Genomic DNA, 9,851 nt, shown 5'->3' on the forward strand with positions numbered 1-9,851 from the left:
GAGGTTTACTTCATTTGCTAGAACATGAAGGCTGTCGATGTTGCAAAAAATATGAAAAGGAATATATCTAAAAGGTCTCTTCCTTACCTTCATCTTCATATCAGTTCTGTCTCATTCCTCTTCAGCAGTGCTAATCCTAGCTTACTCTCAGATAAAAAGAGACCAGACTTAGGCCAGTGTTTTAATTCATGTGATACATAGACTCTAAAATACGATCAACAAGTCAAAGTCTAGTTTTTTAACAACTGAAATTAATTTTAAAGACTTTCAGTAGCTCCTGAGTGCCCCTTACTCCTGCACTGCTGTGAAAGACCCTCATAAAAGCCAATACACTATCTTGAGGAAAAAAAGAGAAAATAATCTAGTTGCTACACCTAACAGAAATATTAATGAAGCAATGTAATGCTACAACTGAAAGAATCTTGTCTTTTTTCTGAAGCCATATGGAAAACTATGTCAGAAAGAAAATCTGACTTTCAAGTTGATTGTGACTACTTTAATTTATGACCTTGTTTTAAATTTATAGCCTGTACTGAAAGCATCTGATCCTATCCATCAGCAGAACTGAGGCTGCATTCTCCTCCAGTTACTGCTGTACAAAATTATAAGCTTCAGGAGGAAGCACCAGAGAGGACAGAGTGAGAGTTTAACAGCAGACCTTCTAACCAAGCCATAATCTAGCAAACTCGAAAATCCAAACGGCCACAGTGGACAACAACCCATTGGACAGAGCCACCTTTGCCTCACTGTGGATGCAGACTCTCTGCAGCGACCAACAAGCAAAGGAGAGGAGCACACATTGTGGATAAGACTGCACAGATATGACTGCCATTCTCTCCTGTAGATAATGCATTTGTTTTCAGTTTCATGCCCTGGCCTGTTCTCTATTTCTCCAGTTAGTCATTATGTCAGCCTCCCTCTCATGCTGCCTTTCATGGCTAGGAGGGACTTCCAAGGGTTCTGGTTACTCTACTAGGAGTCCTTTAAAGTCCTGTAAAAGCCTCAATGGCTGCCAAAACCTCATGAAAACCTCATGTATTCAGGTTACTGATGGGGTGGTATGGTGCTGTCAGTTTGCTTCTTTCTACTTGTCTCTCTGTTTCCTCTGCTTCCTTATAACACAGACTGGTTTGGTTTTTTAGCCTTTGGTCTTCACGTGGTGTTTCAAATAGACAGGGATTTCTATTATCCCTGTTTCTCAGCTCTCAGCAGAGTTTAGTACCAACTGCTCTGTTCAAGTGGTACTTGAGAAACCTGGGAGTTTAAAAAAGCATTTTTGGCAGCAACATGACTAAGAATACCCAAGTGTATCAAAGTTAGGCATAAATCCATTGCACATCCTGTTCTTTTTCAAGCATGTTTTGTCACTTGCTTTGTTTACTGAGCATATCTCGTTCATACAAAAGATTACTGTAGGGCATAACTATTACAGAGCTCCTAAAGACTCATCTTTGTGCTTGAAGGGCATCACAAGCAGAGATCAAGAAGTCATCATCCTACTCTACTTGACACTTGTCAGACCACACCTGGAGTATTGTGTTCAGTTCTGGTCCCTGCTCTACAAAAAGGATGCAGACAGGCTGGAGAGGGACCAGACAAGGGCCAGAAGGATGATTAGAGGACTGCAGAACTTGCCATATGAGGAGAGGCTGAGAAAAGTGGGTTTGTTCAGCCTTGAGAAAAGAAGGATTTGGGGAGACCTTATTACAATGTTCCAGTACTTAAAGGGTGGCTACCAAGAAGATGGAGACTCCCTATTTACAAGGGGTAACGGACACAAGTTACTCCTGGGGAGATTCCAATTAGACACAAGTGGTAAAATTTTCACCATGAGGACAATCAAACATTGGAAGAGTTTCCCCAGGGAAGTAGCAGATTTGCCCACATTGGACAGTTTTAAGTCTCAGCTTGACAGGCTGCTGAGCCATCTCACATAAACTATAGTAGTACCTAGAACGGTTGGACCAGATGATCCTTGAGGTCCCTTCCAATCTGGCATGCTGTGATTCTATGAAGAAAAAAATAAATAAATAATCAGTTTAAGAGACAATTATCCTTTTATCTACAACTACAAATTATTATAATTACTGGACTGCACTAAATAACAGGAGAGAGATGGAAAATGACCACAGTTAGTCTTCTGCTTTCTATCAACAACTTCTACAAGGCTGCCACAAAAATGCCCTGGAAAAATGTCCTTTACAGTAACACAAGGTGACTGGTACCTTCCACCTTGTGTCACTGTAAAGGTATGATGCAAGTCTAGTAGTCAGACTTGTAAACTATTACTGTTTTAACATCCAGCTTGGCCAAACTAAGTCTAAAAAATACTAAAACTTCTCCTATGTAATCTATAGGCAGACAAGATTTTGTTACACCACCACCACACACACACACACAAAATTCTAAGCAACGATCTTTTCTAAGAAAGCTATAGATTATAACCATCCATAGTCAAACATCCTTAGCTCAAAGTTCACACAATACTACAGATGCACAGCAGTGCTTGTAAAAATTCATAAGCTGACTAACTCATGGCCAGAGCTTTCAAAACTAGGCATCTAAATTCACAATCAGACATTTGAGTGAGTTTCCTGATTTCCAACACCTGCTGTACCACCAACACTAGCAGATCCTACTGGTTATTTTGCATCCTCTTCTCAGGATGAAGAACGCATCACAAGAAAATTCTGCCTTGCCAGACTTGTTAAGTCTGGTTTCATATACTTTTCACAGAATATATGCTATATATTCAACAAATCTGGCAGAAATGAAGTGTCCCCATACTCATATCCAGAATTTAAAAAAGAAAAAAATTATAAATTTATTCAGATGAAAACATTTATTTCAGAAAATCTGCCAAGAAAACTCTACTTAACAGGGATTTTAGAGTACAGTTTGAACTTTCTGGCCATCAGTGATAGCAAGAGAAACCGACCTAGATGTTTAATCAAAAAACTCTATGCTAATTTAAGATATAAATGCAACTGTTTTAAAATAAGTTTACAAGCTCTCATGCTTTACTAGTACTGATCTGGCTCTGTAAATATACATGACAGTTAGAAAATCAATAAATGTATGAGTCAAGAAATTCAATACAAAAGTTCAGAGAAAAAGCCCTTGCTCTGATACATGCTCTGCTGTCTTCATCACTGAGTACATCGTATTCCTAAAATACTCATGTATTCTCAAATCTCAGATTCCCAATATGAGTCATATCTTCTGTATATGAAAAAGCTCCCCCAAAAGCAGGCACACCTCCAGCTCAACTCCTTTCAGACAAGAAAAAACCAAAGTACTCTTTCTTGGCATCCACATCTGTCAGGGGTTGAATGTCCTCAGCATCTAGTGACTTCCACATCCTACCAGAAAACTTGCATAGTCATTCCCACGTGGAGCCAGAGATCTACAAAACTCCTTCCATACGAGACCATTGTAACATTCCCTGTGATGGCAATGGGATCTGTTTGCCTTACCACTCCACACTAGAAAGATTATCTGTGTAATTAATTTACCCTTTTCAGTGAGCTCTTACCACTTCCATTCAACTAAATGAAAGCTACTGAATTGGAGAAAGGGAGAAATCAAATGTTATCAAAATGCCAAACTCTAAATCCAGCCTTGCAGATTTCTGAACTGGATCCCAAATTAGACATGCATTTGCTAAGGTAGTAGCTAGCCACAACCCACAAAAGTAGGTCTTCTCATAGCATTCTTGCTTAAAATGTTCAAATAACACAAGTACAACCTTTGATCTCAAATCTTACAAAACTGGTCACAAGCTTGGAGTGCAATAGAATCCAGGTCCTCTTTAGAGGGTCTAACATTCAGCTTTTGACACAGGCACTAAACCCAAGTCCAAATGTATTTTGGGATCAGAACTTGTACCCTATTTTTTTTTTGTTCTCCAACTATAACTTGATCATGGATACATTTGTGCATCATGCTTCCTTTGAGTGAAGTGCTGTAATGCTGCTCAGCCTCCTGAATCAAGTTTTATACTTATTCAAGTTACACATCACAAAATAAGTTTGTCTGTCTTCTGGGGAAAAAAAAAAAAAAAAAAAAAGAGAGAGAAGACTTCAGCCAGATCTATATGCTGTCATTAAGGCTAAAGATCTTACACAAAAGCCAAGGTGGAAGGATGACTATAGGGAATGGATGCAAGAGCTGGACCAGTTCTGAATAAACAACAGTAATGAGGATTAGTGAGCCATTCTGACAGGCAAATTAAATCAGAATCTTTCAGCAAATCATCAACTATAGTCTCTCAAAAAAAGTATCTATTTAGAGACATATGGAGCTCTTTAATACCTACATATAAAATGTGTGTGTGCACATATATTGTATAGATATATATGTGCATATATATTTAACAACTTAATACACTCTTTGTGGTTCAAATACATTCCCCATTACAGAAATGAGTTCTCCTACTGTCAGCTCTTGAGGGAACTTGTTTCTTTGGTTCCTTAGAAAAAAACCTCAAGATGAAGGGGGGAGAGCTGTAGATAGCTACCAGTGTCTCACTTGCCCCTACAGCGATGAGGTTTCAAAGGAGGCAAAAGCCAGAAAAAGGGGTAAAGAACACAATTATTAATGGAAGTGCTGGACCCCCACCAAGAGGGAGACAGGAGATGACAGAGCAGAGCTATGCTGGGGGAGGAAAGATGCAGTGCTCTCTTCTTGATGTGGCATCAAAGGAGACTGCTCCGTGCACTCCCACAGGATTCCCAGCATCTGAGTTCACCCTGACCACAATACTTCTGTCTGGGGACCACTGACAACACACAGCTGCTTCCTCCCCAGTCACAGATGAAAGCCTCAATTCTGAAATAGGAAAGAATTACAACCATTTCATTATTTTACATCTGTGGACCTGCAGATAGAAACAGGAGGCAAGAGCAGGCATTGATCATCTACCATTTTCTGCAATTCTTAGTTCTGTCTGGCTATTTTTTATTTATGATGGAATACAGAGAAGACAGAATCACCCTCTCCCTCCCTTACTGATCTGGAGAACATCAGTTGTGATCACGATAATGATTACTAACTCCAAGTCATTGCCTACCCTGCAAGCTCTACCTCCAACAGGGCACAGAGCAATGCAACCACTGAGGAGGTGCTCAGCCCAGCTGACTAAAGAGCTTGCCATTGGAAAAAGTGACAGCTTGTTGGGAACCATCATTACCAACCAAGTTCATACCTCCTGCTGCCTTGTACAGTAACCTTAGCCCATGCTAGACACTGGGGCTTTTCTCTTTTTGCACCAGCTTAGTAATGCACAGTCACAAAGACATCTGAAAATGGAAAAAATAAAATTGCCTGCAACATGCAAACTGGAAGAGAACTTGAAAAAAATGCTGGAAATGCTTACAACACTTCCCCTTATTGCCCAATAAAGTGGTACTGAAAGAAAATCGTTCAGAATGAGATCTTCCACACTGCTGTATGCAGAAAGGCCAGAGCTACTGGAGACCTACAATCTACTCTCATGAGTACACAGAGAAAATCAAAACTGCTGGAGAGGATTATTTTTAAAAAACTGAGACTTTTGCTGCCCATGCAAAAGAACTTACTTGGAGAAGGAATATTTTCCTTGCAAGATCCAGGTGCCACTCTAATGAATAAGACTTAAGTCCTCTGAATTTGCACAGATATCAAATGGGGTAGTTAAGAATTAAATTACTTTGTGGTGTATCCAGTGGTCGGGTCAAAGCAAAATTACTGTGATTAATAGCCATGGCTCTCTGAAGAATATTATATTTTTGCAGGATTCGTGGAAAGTGAGAGTCTAAGGGGAGAGCGTTAGTGAGTGCTGCAAAAACTGAGCCCAAAGAGTCACATGTGCAGAGAAGAACATGAAAGCAGAGCAGACGGGTAAAGAAACTCTTTTGCAAGGGCATAATGCTGTTTTTGGAAACTACAAAGAAGCATACATTATAAATAAATACATAAATAAATTTCAAAATACAGTTACTTTTATGTAGCTAGTGGGCAAGTAATGCAGTAAAATAATGTAATTCCTACCACTATAAAAAGAGAAGCTGAACTTCCTGGAGCCCAGTGGCTCAAAACACAACATTGCCACAGTCATGATCTAGAGGGACACACATCACATAATTTTAGAATGGAAATACCAATCTGCTTCACAAAGTGGTGTAAAAGGCTGCAAAAAAACCTTAATCTCTTGGTCTTCATACCAAGTCTGCAGCTCTGCTGTGCACACTGCCCTGCTCTGCAATTCATGGAAAACCGGGGAGCTTTTATTAAAGCCAGTGAGCTGTGTTAGGAGCCACGCAAGTAAGATTAATTAGCAAAATAGCAAAAAGATAGGTGTGTCTTAAACCCTGTCTTTTTGTCTAGGGCTTAGATTCAACACTATCTAATACTGGAAACATGTTTATGGCCTGGAGGCAAATGTATCTCATCAGAGAGCCTTATCCAGCCCATGGGTTCATTCAAAATTGGAAAAAATGCATAAGACAGGAAAAAAATTCTGTCACCTCTGTTCACCTCCAGCTCCACTCTCCCTCACAGCCTGCCTTTTACAGGCTCAGTCAGATCACTGACCCAATCCAGTAGAATAACAACCCAGAAAAGCCAGTTTTCAGACAGATCAACTCCCTGATCCAAGTCAGCAGGAGTTGGTGCACCTTCAGAGGAGGGAGAACAAAGCTTTTGTTTTGGGGGAATGTCCAGGACACAGCTCAGGTTCAAGTGACCAGCAGCACAAAAAGCCCAAGGAACTTCCTGAAGCACTGGTCTCCTGGAGCACCTGCAAACTTCACCTATCTGCCTCATTCCCCAACCCCCCACCCCATGAAATTAACATGCCCTGCTGCTCAGGGCTCGGCAACTGTTCATAATCCAGGCCTTCAGCCTACAAAACAAACATCTCCCAAAAAATGAAGCTATGTTGGATTACTTTTGGATGGGTCTTTTATAGTTATGGCACAGCAGCCTTGCAAAGCAGGAGGAAAGTGGACTAAAGTAACTTTCAGGGGCTGTGGGCAAGATAAAACACACAAGGCTGTGAAACACATTAACTGATAAGAAGTGGCCAATGCAGTGCTAGGCACCAATCTCTGAAAAAAAGCCAAAAGGCAGGGCAACTGGAAGACAAAGGACGAATAGCAGAGGGAGAAGGGAGGAATGGGACAAGGACAAGCGGTGTCTTGTGGTGGAAAGAAAGTGGAAAGACAGATGTAGGGCTTGAACTGGTTGCCTCCTTCTCTAGCAGGCAAGGAAGATGTGAGGCTGGCCCAAAACACATTCCCCTACCCCGATGTGCCTCCTCTCTGCCTACCTCCTCCATGGGTTGCTTCAGCTTCCAATACACTGCTGGGGACCAGCTCACAAAGGGTGCAAATAAGACCAAAAGGGTGCTGGATGTTCCCTCTCTTTTGGACCAGCCTGGAGCAAGCACATGCTGGATGCATCCACGAGGAGGCACAACTTTTAAAGGAGGCGTGTCATAACCTTCCTCACAGTACACAGGGAATGAACTGTGTGAGTGGTGGGGTTTTCATGCATGTTTTCACATTTCAGAGGCAAGAGGCTTATATTATATTGTGGGCAATACAGTAGTAAAATGAAGGATAAAAGCTCCTTGCCCACTGGGGTTGAACCACAGACCACAAGAGAGCGCAATATTTAGCTTTGAACAGTCTACAAAAATATTCTAAAATGATCCGTGGGCCCTGATGGGATGCATCCACAAGTTCCGAGAGAGCTGGCAGATGTTATTGCTAGGTCACTCTCCATCATCCTTGAGAGGTCATGGAGAACAGGAGACTGCCTGAGAACTGGAGGAGGACTAATGTCACTCCAGTCTTCCAAAAGGGCAAGAAGGAGGACCAAGGGAACTATAGGCCGGTTAGTCTCACCACCATCCCCAGTAAGGTATAGAAACAAATTGTTCTGGACATCATCTCAAAACAAGGGAAAGCAAAGAAAGTTGTTGGGAGATGTCAGCATGGAATCACCAAGAGGAAATCATGCTTGACCAACCTGATTGCCTTCTACAACACCATAACTGGCTGGCTAGATGACAGGGAGCAGTGGATGTTATCTACCTTGACTTCACCAAGGCTTTTGACACTGTCTCCCATAACATCCTCATTAGTAAACTCAGAAAGTGTGGGCTAGATGAGTGGACAGTGAGGTGGATGGAGAGCTGGCTGTGTGAGAGAGCTCAGAGGGTGGAGGTCAGTGGATCAGGGTCAAATTGGACACCAGTAACCAGTGGTGTCCCCCAGGGATCAATACTTGGTCTGGTAGATAATAAATCATCCATGTGCCCTTCTGGCCAAGAAGGCCAATGGAATCCAGGGTTGCATAAAGAAGAGTGTGTCCAGTAGGTCAAGAGAGGTCATTCTCCCCCTCTACTCTGCCCTGGTGAGGGCACATCTGGAATACTGCATCCAGTTCTGGGCTCCCCAGTTGAAGAAAGACAGGAAACTGCTAGAGAGAGTCCAGTGGAAAGCAACAAAGGTGACTGAAGGATTGGAGCATCTCTCTTATAAGGAAAAGCTGGGACTCTTTAGCCTGGAGAAGCGAAGGTTGAGGGGAGACCTTGTTGATGTCTGTAAGTATCTCAAGGGTGGGTGCAAGGAGGATGGAGCCAGCCTCTTTTCAGTAGTTCCCAGTGACAGGACGAGGGGCAAGGGGCACAAGCTGAAACAAAGGAAGTTCCATTTAAATATGAGGGAAAATTTCTTTACTGTGAGGGTGACAGAGCCCTGGAACAGGCTGCCCAGGGAGGTTGTGGGAGTCTCCTTGTCTGGAGATATTAAAGACCCACCTGGATGCAGTCCTGAGTAACGTGCTCTAGGGGATCCTGCTTTAGCAGGGGAGTTGATGATTTCTAGAGGTCCCTTCCAACTCTGATAATTCTGTGATTCTGTGATTTGGTGAGGTGCTTAATGGACTGGAACACATGGTAGTGACCCAGTTCACTACCAAAAAAGTATTTGCAGATGGTATCCAGTCAGCACTGAGAAAAATATTAGAAGTCAGTTAAACTGGACTGGGTGGTGAGATTAGCTACTGTGAAGAATACACAGGCATTGAGTGAGTGACTTAACCCTATGATCTCCAAAATGAAACTAAACTGGGGAGAGGCAGTAAGTCTTTCAAAAGCTGTGAACACGTGAGGTTTACATGAAATATAGAAAATTATACAAAGTTGTTACCAAAATCTCCTGAGATTCCGGATTGCTTTTGATCCAAGAGTGGCATAGAATTGATTGCACTGAACAAGAAAAACACTGAGGGTGCTGCTAATCCAGTAATTCCTTTCAACGAAGCTTTTACCCAGACAATCCATAGTAATGCAGTACCAAGGAACATGCCCATGATGCCAAGGCACCCATGCTCCTGATCCTGCTGGCATGTTTACCTGCTGCAGGCTAAAGCCACTTGATTTGTTCCTCTGCATCCTTCACTGGGGATTTTGATCCTGACAGACCCACACGGCCTCGCCTGAGAACTTCACCCCAGTGGCTCAAAACTGAGAGCCTCCATCTTTGAAGACATACTCTTAAACAAATAAACAAACAAACAAAGGTTGTGGAGGTGAGGTGTTCGTCAGAATTTTCTTTCTCAGGTGGGCTCAGCAGCACTTTCAGTTTCCTTTGGAAAAGGAACCTAATGTTCAGGGCAAGGGGGGAAGTGTGGAAGAAAAGTACTTGTTGGAAAATGTCAAAGAAACAACAATAACATAAACCTCTTTCTGTAAAGCCAGTTTTGCCGTGTCTTTTTCTCCAGCTGTTCTCAGTCTATTTGGGTGCTGATTGCCTTGCAGGTTTTTGTTTGGTTTTTTTTGACACACACACACACAAAAAAAA

Source organism: Apus apus, chromosome Z (assembly GCF_020740795.1).
Source record: "Apus apus isolate bApuApu2 chromosome Z, bApuApu2.pri.cur, whole genome shotgun sequence".
Taxonomy (NCBI): Eukaryota; Metazoa; Chordata; class Aves; order Apodiformes; family Apodidae; genus Apus; species Apus apus.